Consider the following 12,518-nt stretch of genomic DNA (forward strand, 5'->3'; position numbering starts at 1 on the left):
ATAAATATGAATTGGATTGCAAACTACAAAAATGATATCATTAACATAATCTGTTTAGAAGGTCTTTCCCACACAAAACTAAAATATGAATAAAAACAGATGAGTAGAGCTGATATTAAAAGTTGATATTCACATCAATCCAAAGCAAGTTGATTTAGTCAAAGCATCCAACTATGAAATGCACAGAATAAGTAACCATGTACAGTAAAATCAAAAACACGAATGCTGTATTATATACAGTATTGGTACTATATAATCATTCCTCTGATTTCTCTTTCAGATAAAGAATCAAAATAGTCCCCAAAAGTAGAGGACCTTCTGTCTGTGCCTGATAATTGAGGATTTGATCTCGGGAGAACAGGAACAAGATTCTTGTAAGTGGTTTCAAAATACTGTATTAGCTGGAAAAAGAAAAATAGACTATGACTTGTTCCACTGGCTATTAAAAAGAATTTTGTTACTATTTAGTATTATGAAACACATATGTTTGCTGTATGTGCTATTTAAACAAAATGGTTGGTCAAAGGGTTCCTAAAAGATCCAAGTCCCAAATGAATTTTGTAGCTTCACATAAGGAAAACTGAAATCAAATATTTAGGGTTCATCTTTTTGAAGTGCTTTTTTTTTCCTCAGCTCTTCCATATGAAAAAGTAATCACTGCTCCCATAAAAAAAAGCTTCTTTTGAACTTAAACCTCACTATCTCTGCCATTTGTATTAGAATTGTATAATATCAGGGTTGGAAGGGACTTCAGGAGGTCATCTAGTCCAACACCCTGCTCAAAACAGGACCAGTCCCCAATTTTTGCCCCAGATCCCTAAATGGCACATTCAAGGATTGAACTCACAACCCTGGGTTTAATAGGCCAATGCTCAAACCACTGAGCTATCTGTTCTCCCTATTAATTGTATGCAAAGCATTCTGTATACATAGAAAGTCACTGTTCTATATTACTTTCTTTGCAGAGGTGTTGAGGACCATTAGCTCCTTTTCTGTAATTAGAACATCACAGGAAGTTCCTTGCACCCAGGTGGAGTCCCACTGAAGTTGGTGGAGCTTTATATGTGAACAAGGGTCTGGCTGATTGCAACATCTGATACTAAGGCCCTAATCCCACAAAGACTTAAGACTTGCCTTTAAGAGGACATTGACTGGACTAGCACCCAATGTGGAAATTCTCATTTTGGAATAAAAGTGCCTTTTCCTAATTTAGCTTATTCTGTTTTGCAGAATAAATACATGCCTGTAAATCTGTAAAGCAGATTAAGAAAAATCAGGAAGAGTCACTCTTATTCTGGAATAAAAATATCTACATGGGGAGCTATTGAGGAATAATGGATTCCACATTAGCTGTTCCGGTCAATTTCCCTGTGTAGACAAGCTCTTAGACACATGCTTGCTTTGTCCTGTGAGCAGTCCACTTAGAGTCAGTGGGGCTATTCACAAATTGTAAAGTTACACACATGATTAGTCTTTGCAGGATCAAGGTCTATGTTGGTAAAACAATTTGGGACCCTCAGATGAAAGGGACTATGTAGGTGACATGTATTTATTGTTATCAATATATTGCTATTTAGATCATTTCATTATTTTAATCACACTTCTGCTTGAGTTATAGAGAGATAAATAAACATTTTAAGTCATCACCAGCTAGAAATAAATTTAGTACTCTTGGCCTAAGATCTTGTCATCCAGATCCTCAGCTTGTCCAAGTCAAGTATGTTGATTTACACCATCTGAGGATTTGTCTTTGTGTTTAAGTTCTTGCAGGAATACATTTAAACAGCTGATCACAGACCCCTTAACGTATGGATTTATAATGAAATACTGATAGACTCTTTCTAGGGTGATCTGCTATAACACAGCCATCTGAGTGCGTGCACCCCCACACACACATTATGCATAGGCCTACGTCTTTACAGATAGTACACATATCAATATATTTTTCATGCAACTTGGTCTTTATTACAATGGTGTAAAGCTCCAAACAGAATAGTCACTGTAAAGTAATTACATTCATTAGCATGAAGGACACTTGGCTATACTTCATTCTCAGCCCTTTTGTTGAGAGTGATTATTTCATAACCACCTGATTCATATTGTCATATCTTATTACTTGACCGATTTAACAACACAGGGCAAATATACCACAGAGCTAAAGCTCTAAGTGTTGAAAAAAATCAAAATTAGATAAGGAAGAGCAAATTTTAAAAAGCTGAAAAAACTTGTATTTCAGAAAGGAAGCACAATTTTGGAGAAACTGGGTTCTTATTATTTATCATAGAATATCAGGGTTGGAAGGGACCTCAGGAGGTCATGTAGTTCAACCCCCTGCTCAAAGCAGGACCAATCCCTAATTCTTTTCCCCAGATTCCTAAATGGCCCCCTCAAGAATTGAACTCACAACCCTGGGGTTAGGAGGCCAATGCTCAAACCACTGAGCTATCCCTCCCCCTGTTCATGAAACATTTGTAAATTCTTGAATAACTCAAAAAAATTGATTTTGTTTGCTGACTTTGTTGAGGCATTTGTACTAGCTCCAATTCCTTAAAGTCGCTAATAACTACTTCTGTGGCAACATATATTTTTGTACTTTGCTGTGACAACCTCTGGTATCAATTATGGGCTTCACAGTAGGGATGTGCATAGCCAAAAGAAGTGTTGTGTGAATTGTATACCCATTTTCACTGTCCCCAGAGAGCCAGAGGAATCAAGCACTTAGTGCCTGGAACTGTTCAAATAATATTCGTTGAATCTTATTTTTGATTTTGCGACACATTGTGAATATGTATTCTCAAGACCTGACTCTCACATGCAGTAATGTATTACACCAGGACCGGTCCTATTGATTTCCAGTGAACTGTTTGCAGAGCAATATACTACTTAGTATGAGTGGCAGAAATGAGCTCTCAATTAATGTTTTCTTCACTCTATGGAAAGACTGACTCCCATTGACTTCAATGGGATTTCTATCAGGTCTCTAAATCATGTCTCTTTCACACGTAAACCTTAGCCAACCCCACAAATTGTATTTTCCCAAACACACACATCAGCCTTGGCTTGTGCATTAAGAGATTGGTTTTCAGAGGTGTTGAGCACCCACAGTTCCTATTAATTTCAACCAGAGTTGTGTGCACTCAGAACTTCTGAAAAAAACAGGCCCTTAAGATATCAGCTGAGGCCCTGATTCAGTTGGTTATATTACCATGGGCGTAAACTTAATCAAGTGTTTAGTGCCTTGCTGAGTTGGGACCTGAATGAGTAATTCTGTCAGATATATTTGATTTTACCAGAAATCAGAGCCTGCCAGGAATTCTGATGCAGTACATAGGCACATCTAGTGACTTAATAATATACTGCAAGTAAACATATTATTACGTTGTGAATATATGCTGTGTATGAGACCTTAAAAACTAAATAAAACGAATACAAATCAGTTTTACAAGAGAACATGCAAAGACATCAAAGGCTAAATTTTAAGACAGTTATTATTTTGCAATTTTTGATGAGTACTAGATTTAAAATGAATGTTGGTGTTACTAAAAGGAAAAGACTTTCATTCCTCGGTACAATATTAGCATATTTCTTTTTTAAATTCAGCAAATTGTCTAATGTCACATTAAGGGTGAGATTTTAATGGCAAAGGGTTGAAATATCACAATGAAACCATAAACTAAACTCATACAGGAATATTCAACATTATGTAAAGTAATTCCAAATACTATATCAGCCCATGACCACCCTGAATCTCTCAGCTGTTCTGACCTTTGAGTAGATGAGGTAGAACAAAGGCTCCACCCATTCCACATCCAGCCCACTTGCTCTGAGGAGGGAATAACTGAGCACATAGCACTTGCTTACTGCTGTGCACTCAGACCCACCTAAAGTCCAAGTAGCCCATGTAGAGATATAAGGGGATATCTTAACTCACATTATTCCCTTGTACAGACATATCAGTCAAGTCATAGTATAGCTCTACATAAAGAAGTATTGCTCCCTCCAGGCAACTCCTTCTCATCCTACAGGAAATCAGGGATTTTGGTGAGGAGACCTCAGATAGCTCCCTCCTCTCGTTTATCATCAGGACCTTTCCCTCACACTTTCAGGGTGCATTTTTATGAAATGCTGAGCATCTTGATTCTCATGGAATCTGATCGGATTGCCGCACCTTTCACGATCAATCCCTGAGACACTGTAGTGTGACACCATAGAAAGACAGAGTGAGTTTGCTGGGTCCCTTTTCCTGGCTGACACCTCAGACATTCTCTCCTTTTAATATTATTATCTAGGTAGCTCTGAGACTCATTGTTTTTTGAATGAGTTGAACTTTTAATATCCTCTGTATTGAATTATTTGTGTCATCATTGCCTTTTATGGTTTTCATACATTATTTTAGTTTTGGACAGACTTTTTTTAAGCTAACCAATGAGAGTGGAGCATCTTTAGACAAGTGAAAATCTATAGCAAATAGTGCTGGAGAGAGCCTAACTGAGACTATGTTGTACAATAATATACATTCTCTTCATTTCAATTTGCTAATATATTTGGACCCGATTTTCTTTTAGGGAAAAAAAATGTAAGTGTTACACAAAATAACTTGACTTACAGTACAGAGCAAATGCCATCTGACAGCACATCAAATCATGAAATGGAGCAAAGGCAAATATATACAATGAAGAATGACTTTGTTTTCATAAGAAATTGCCATGAGTACGAGCTGTGCCAAATCAAGCCTTCCCAGTCACTAGTAGTAACCTGATGAGAGAAGCTGTGTGACTGCTTGTTGTGAAATGGAAAACTTGGGCTCAGGAAATTTTATTTAGCATGTAAATACATTACTATTTCTGTTCTTATTACCATATCTTGTTGACTGCCTTGGGAAATAGTGCAGATGAGATTATCCCTTACTACCCTAGGAGGTGGCTGTTTGAAAGGCATTAATTTAGACTGGAGTGTAATGTGATAATCTAGGGAAATATGCAAGAGTATGATCAGAATAATCATAGTTTTATCTGCTTTTAGGTTTATTGCTTTAATAGTTTTATTACTCCCTTGCTGCCTCGTTATTTTTATATTATTGTAAGTTACTTCAGTAAACAATTAGTTTAGCCAGATTGAACATCTTATTTATGGACAGTATTCTGGCTATAAGGTAACAAGGACTTATTTAATATTTTACATTAATTATTCCCTTGAACTACCTTTGTTTGTTATTGCAAAACTCACTTCTTCCATTTAGATTTCCCTCTATTTTTTTTTTTTTTTTTTTTACTGGCAAACATAAATGAGCAAACACATAAACAAATCAAGGAAGAAAGAGAAAGATGGTTGAGAGGCATTGAGATACTATATATTGAGGGCCTATATAGACAGCAAGAAGTGAGGTTTCCTACTGTTATGTTAAGAGTCAATCACTGTGACCAAGAATAACCACATCTCCTTTTTTATCAGTATTCATACTCTGTGAAGACTTATAATACACATGAATGTAATGAATCAAAATATTTGTGACCTGCTGAACTGGGAGTAAGTCAGACTACACCACTCATGTCAAATGCTTGTGAAAACAACTAGCCTGTGAAAATCAGTGGATGAGAGAGACAGAGAACAGCAGCCATCTGTTACCACTTGGAAAGTAGCTTAACAAAGTGGGATTGGAAGACAAACTTGAGACCTTTTCCAAAAATCCCAGTAGACTTTTAAAATCTAGGAATAAAGGAAAAGTATAATTCTTTAAAGGAGGCAGGGGACAATCCTTTGGCATACTGGCTGTTTGTTAATCCTTTACAGGCTAAGAAATTTGAGAGAGAATGAATGTAATCTTGAAGATGGAAGCACAAATAGACTAAATGTAATAGTTAGTTGAATGGCTTTAATATACCACAATAAAAATGTTTTCTACTTTCCAGACTCATGGCAGACTGCCTGACTCTCTTGATAGAGATACACAGACACACTCAGAAGACAGGTAGTTACTGTGAAACATGAAGATATGGGGGCCAGGTTCTGCTTTTGGTTAAACTACTGCAAATCTGGAGGAACTCCATCAGTTTTAGTGAAGTCACTCCAGTGTAACCAAGAGCATAATTTCACCCATTGGATGAAACATAACAGTAGCTGCTCTGATGACAGCTGCTACTACAGTATATTTTTTCCATATCCTCCTAGAATAGGAGGCTTCCCTTTTAAAGAAGTTAGCGAAAACTATTCAAGCTTGATATACAAGACAACATATTGATTTGCATCCAAGTGGCCCATGCATAATGACCCCCCTCTGACCCTCTTCAGCTTCACAATATCCCATTCTCCCCAGACATCCATGCTGTCTAAATCTATGTGGTATATCTTATGGAATAAATGCCAACTCTTACAGTTGGCCAGTAGAAAGGGCTGGTATTGTCAGAATGACCGATTCTGAGTGCTCCAATTTTGAATACTCAATTTGAGACACCTTTAAAGGGGCCTAATTTTAAGAGGCAGATGCTCAGCACTTAAAAAAAAATCAAGGCCCTTGAAAATGCCACAAATAAGACACCCAAAAATGCAATGTTGGAGTCAAAATTCAATGTGTAATGTAGAAATAAGGAGTAATGGATTTAAACTAATGCTCCCAGATCCTAACATCGCCTCACTTCAGACAAATTTGGATCCATACACTGTGGTGTTGGTTCATCTTTAGAAATGACTGTTGAAAAAATAATTCAGGCAATTAGCAATTGATTATATGACTCAGGAATTTAGTTGCCTCTTCATTGATGCTGAAGTCTTGGATAACACACAATTTTCATCTCGACTTGCATTAGGTTATGTCAGGTGACATCCCATCACTTAACTAGAGATAGGCAAACCCAATCTGATGAAACAAAAACACAAACACACTCAAATCTTCAACCAAATTTGTCTTTTCTTGATTTTTTTCTTTGCTTAAAATGTATACACGTCACCGCTATTCAGTTTCATCAGCTAAAATTGGAAGTGGAAGTAGCAAAATACTGTAAGAAAATACTGTAAGAAAATACTGCAACTCCTTTGTGTTTGCCAAACCTAAGTAGTACTGCACATACAACCCTAACTCAGTATGAAGAATGTGATGTGCTGAACATGAGCTCCCAGGGCAATGCTATGGCAAAAAAGGGCTAATGCCGTCCCTGAATGTATCAACAAGGGAGTAATGAGCAGGGAGGTGCTTTACCTCTGAATATGGCTTCAATGAGATCAGTAATGGAAAACTATGTCCAGCTCAGGTGTCTACATTTCAAAAAGGATATTGGAAAAATTAGAGAGGGAACAGAGAAGAGCCACAAAAATGATTTCAGGGCTGGATAAAATGCCTTACAATAAAAGACTTAAATAGCTAAATCAAAAAAGAAAAATGAGAGGTGAGTTGATTACAATCTAGAAGTACCTTCCCAGGGAGAAAATACTGGGTACTAAAGGGCTCATTAATCTGAAGCTGAACAAATTCAAATTAGAAATTAAGCACAATTTTTTAACAGTGAGGGTGATTAACCGTTAGAACAAACTACCACGTGAAGTGGTGGATTCTCCATCTCTTGATGTCTTCAGATCAAGACTTTCTGGAAGTTATGTTTTAGACAAACACAAGTTATTCAGTTCAAAACAGGGGTAACTGGGTTAATTTCATGGCCTGTGATATACAAGTGGTCAGACTGGATGATCTCATGACTAAATGGCCTTAAACTCTGCGAATCTCTGAATATTATAAACTCACTTTAATTATCTTTCCCACTACAATCAAATTATTCAAGGATACTGAATATCAGCAAGAATAAAGTATCCTGAAAAAGGCTTTAGGTAGTGTTGATATAGTATTTCTGATAGGCCTATCTGAATATTTAACCAAGAGGTATGTGTTTGGTACATGTTCAGTGCAAAAATACATCTAGAAATACAGAAAGAGAAATTGTAGGGGATGTCAATAGTGTCTATAAGAATGTTGGAGCAGATTAAAAAACTGCATCCATTGGTTAAAGGCAGTCAAGGTAAACAGTAATGGCAGATAATGACTAAAACCAAAATAAAACAGAGCCTGGATTTTGAATAAAATGTTTAAAACCCATGGAGAAAAGCAGTAATTGAAACAAAATCCATTTCCAATTTACACATTTGAATAGTGGAATAAAATTATGCTAATCTAACATATCTGCCTTATTGTGCTTTTCCATTCATTATGCTGCATGCATAAATATGAGATGGTTATTATCCCTTTGATAATAGTCCTTACTTATCTGCTTCAAATTGGTATGCTCTTTTTAAGCACTGCAAATGCAGTCTTTTGAAGGATCTTGTTTACCAAATGAGCTTTCTCTGCTTGTTATATTGTATTTTAATTTAGTTTTGTTTACATCATGTAAACTGTATTACAAATTCTATTTACTAAATTGTAAAAGGTTGTGTGGTGTCTACAAATTACTGGGTGACTCCCACTTCATCTCTGGAGGACTCCATCTCCAACTCATAGGAACCACACGGCATGAGAACAGATCAAAAGTTATTCTAGTCTGACATCCTATCATGACCAATAACCAACCATCAATGCTTTAGAGGAAGATGCAAGCTCCTCACACAATGCACCTAATTGTGGAGCAATGTCTTCTGCAATCCCAGCTGGTGATCACTTTATGCATGAAGACTGAGTGCTGGTATAATTTGTATACTAGTGCGTGTAATATCAGGTGCTACTTTTATTCTTATGATTGCTAATATAACTATATCATGAGCACTGTCTGTGGGTTCAGCACTGTGCAAAAATATAAGGCCTGGTTGCACAGTTAGATAGCACCCTAGAGTTCAGGCACTGGGGCAAGATTTTCAAATATTCAGCACCCACAATAAGGGACAACTTTCAAAAGCACTGAGCAGCTCCAGTTGTGACATTTATGGCCAGAATATCAAAAGAGCTTGCCTTGCTGGGGTCACATTGGGTGCTAAGCTGTTTTGAAAATCTGGCCCATAAGGCACTGGGTTATGGTCTAGTCTCAGAGTGGTGCCTGTTTTTTTAAAAAAACGTAATGTCATTCTTTAAATCTTATTAAATTATATGCCTTACTATCCTTCCTCTCCATTCTCTAATACTGGCAAATGTTAGTGATAGGATTCAATATACATATGTCAATAGTACAAGATTGTTTGGTATTTCTAAAAGTGTGTGTGTGTTCTTGCTTTTTTGTGTGTAATTGTGGGTTATAAACTAGTAACCTCTGAATATAGTTTGATCAATGAAGACCATATGTGCTCAGTAGATGCTTTGGCTATTACAGAAAGTGCTTTTAACCCCAGCTCTTTCATTGATTTCTGCTGAGTTTTACTTTTAAAGGTTTTAAGAAGGTCAAAATAAGATATGGTTACAGCAAACTACATGGAAAATCAAATTAATAATAATTAAAAAACAAACAAACCTTGCTTATCAAACAGTGACATCAGGAGAGAAGCTTATAAAAGAAACAGCACTGGATAATTTGTCCTGAGCAGCTGACCACAGTGAGCCTGATGGATTTGCCACTAATCACCAGCTACAGACCCCAATTCAGGGAAGAATTTAACATGTTTAAATCCTATTGAAGTTAAACTCATGCTTGAAATTAAATACATGCTTAATTGTTTGCTGAAGAGAAATAAACTGAAGTCCATGCTTACGCTTATGCAAGTGTTTAACTGCTTTGCTGAGTTGGAACCATAATCAGCGTTTTCGTCACAAGACTAACACTTTTCTCTATTTCCGCATATCTATTTTTACTGTTCGACCTTTACTTATTAAACTAAGTTCTCCTTGTATACTGTATTTGGGAAATTTGGCAAAGATTCACGGAGCCCCAATTTGTTAATTGAGTTCTACTGCTGTAAAAGTTGTAACAATTTTTATTTTGGAATCATACCAAAAACATTCCATCGTGTAAATGTTCATAAAAGTTTAATTTAAATTTAATCAGTGATGCCTAACCCAGATCTCTCTTTTTTCTATTAAATTTAATTATTGCTGACTTTTTCTATGGCCTAACCCTCCTCTCAGTAGGGGACAAACACCATATCAAATACCATAAAATGTAGATTAACACTGAAGAGGTAATGAGCTTCCTTGCCTTTTTTGACTCAAATGAGAGTTCGATACTGAATGCTTATCAGCACTGTATATCAGCAGCCCAAATCAGAACACTGGATCTGAGCTCCCTCAAACTTTGGGAAAGTTGGAATTTGGATAAGATCTGAACTTCATGTGTTGGATCCATCTCCAATGTCACTGCTGTGTTAAACCTTTTTAAGAACTAGAAATGTATCATACTAAAATGACAACCATCAAGTTTTGCCATGTGTTTTGCTATTAGCTATTGCCACCACTTTCCTCGCCATGGTATCTGAACACCTTTGCTCACTTTTACTTTGCCTGGTATAGCAGGCTTTACTTTATAGGAGAAAAAGTCCTTTAATCTTTGAAACTGCTTTGGCAATTATTAACAATGGAACTTGTGCATCGCAGAGTAGAAAAGATGAAAGAGTGCTTTCTAAAAGAGGACTAAATTTCACCCAAAGCGTTGCTCAGACTTAAGCTGGGCAGAGTAGTAAGGGGGAGGCATGGATAGGCCTCCCAAAATAAGTATAAAGCACCACACTCAATTCCCAGTTGTAAATTAGCTGGGAAAGGAACTGAATTAAAAAGTTTTCCTTAAATGAGAGGAGGAATTGAAATGATTCATCTTCACCTATCTGGAAAATCTTTTCTGGGATTAATGGCTGAAGAAGCTTCATCTTTGTCCTAGAACAAGATAGGTAGCCAAGTGCCTTTATATTAATTTAAATGTGCATCAAGGCTTTAGGATAAGCTTCCATGGCCAGGTGGTGCTCTTTCAGGAATTTTCTGACATATTCAGAAGAAAAAGAAAATAATGCAGCTGTTTCCTTTATGATACCCACAGCCACCAGTCAATGATGCATTTCCCAGATTAGAGGTTTTTGACTTGAACAATAGGAGCAATTAGTGGCTTCCACGTATTTAGGCCACCTGCTAAAATCAACTGTTTGGTACTAAAACATTGTGCCATGAATATAGAATAGTGTGACTGTTGCCAAGCATAAAAACAGGAGTTAGGTTGTTAATTTCCCAGGGTATATGCGTGACTCATGTGTTTTGCAGTGTTCCAGCTTGAGCGACAGAAGTGGAATAGGGTATGTAAAATGAATTAAGGATGTCTTGTTATAATATATGCCAGGTTTTAAAACTGACTTGATCTGTCTTTTGAAGCTTTCTTTGCTTGGAGATGTGCATCTTCAAGATGTTCTTGTGTATATAAAATAGTCCAAGTATTCAAAGAAGGTTATTAATTTTCTGCTTTGGGAGCAGCACTTAGAGCAAAATAAGGTTGTTCACATCTCTTTTGTGCTCTCTCACTCTCTGTCTGCTAATTGCAAATAATTTTCTCCAGTTTTTCCAGAGGCAGGGAAATAAAATATTTTTCTTCAGTAACCAATAATAGGAACATTACAAAATATTGTAGTAACATAATTTTTGTGAGCTTTATTTTAGACACCTTGCTCATCAACTTCCATTTTAAATAATCATTTTCACTTTCAAGGTTAAATGTAATTGTCTGCTGCCGATAATGCAACTGCATTTAGCAACATTCCACTTTCTAAGAAAATACAGTAGCATCAGTCATCTATTGAGCAGTTTTACTTCCCTCACAGCAGTGGCTCTGAAAGCAACTTGGTACAGAATTAACATGGCTGTTGCTAGATGTTAAGATTCTACAGTACAATGTTCAAAGGTTAAATTAGAAAAGGTAACTCAGCTCAATACTATATTTATTTCATATGTACCATTCAGTGACAGACATTGAAGGGATCTATTGCACACATAATCTGAGTTATTAAGGATTTTTTAGAAATGACTAAACAAAAAAAAATCTTTTCAGGTTTTTAAATATTATTATTAATTATTATTTAATATTTTGTTAATTTCAAAATGAAATATTTCATTTAATTTTTGAGGGTTTTAAAAAGTCTTTTTAATTAAAAAAATAAAATTGAAGTAAAACTCAAAATAAACATTTGTTTTGAAATGTTGAAATGAAATATTTTGACTTTTTTGCAACTTTTGTTTTATTTTGTGTTGGGACATTGGCCCCACACTGGCCTCTAAGGGGTAAATAAAGCCCTAGGAAGGCTGCGCAGGAGGGAACCAATTAGAGAGAGGCTGAGAGCAGCAGCCAATCAGGGCGTGGCAGGCCCATATAAGAAGAGCTGCAGGGCATAACAGGGTCAGTTATTCCCCGGCAGGCAGAAGGGAGTTAGTTCTCTGGACAGAGTAGTTCTATTAGCAGGGATTAGAGGGGCTAGAGTGAGTGCCTGGCTGCTGGGAATTGCAGGCTGAGGCCTAGAGGCAAGTGTGAAGAAGGTATTTGGGTTGTGTGGAAAAGTACTGAGGAGTGGGAGGGAATGCAACACGTGGCTGCCATCTACAGGGTCCCTGATCTGGAACCTGGAGTAGTGGGTGGGCCCAGGTC

General features: G+C 36.7%; 1 long non-coding RNA gene across 2 annotated transcripts in view; it reads left to right on the forward strand.

The window, feature by feature from the left end:
- Window positions 1–282: 282 nt before the first annotated feature.
- LOC125641738 (uncharacterized) overlaps window positions 283–12,518 on the forward strand; it is a 218,379-nt gene continuing 206,143 nt past the window's right edge. The window contains exon 1 of one of the 2 annotated variants that reach the window (XR_012669671.1): window positions 283–374. This is a non-coding gene — a long non-coding RNA (uncharacterized LOC125641738). Of the gene's footprint in view, window positions 375–11,107; window positions 11,182–12,518 lie in introns of those variants that run through there. The other variant, XR_007358138.2, reaches the window with a different exon arrangement.

This window comes from Caretta caretta, chromosome 8 (genome assembly GCF_965140235.1).
Source record: "Caretta caretta isolate rCarCar2 chromosome 8, rCarCar1.hap1, whole genome shotgun sequence".
Lineage (NCBI taxonomy): Eukaryota > Metazoa > Chordata > Testudines > Cheloniidae > Caretta > Caretta caretta.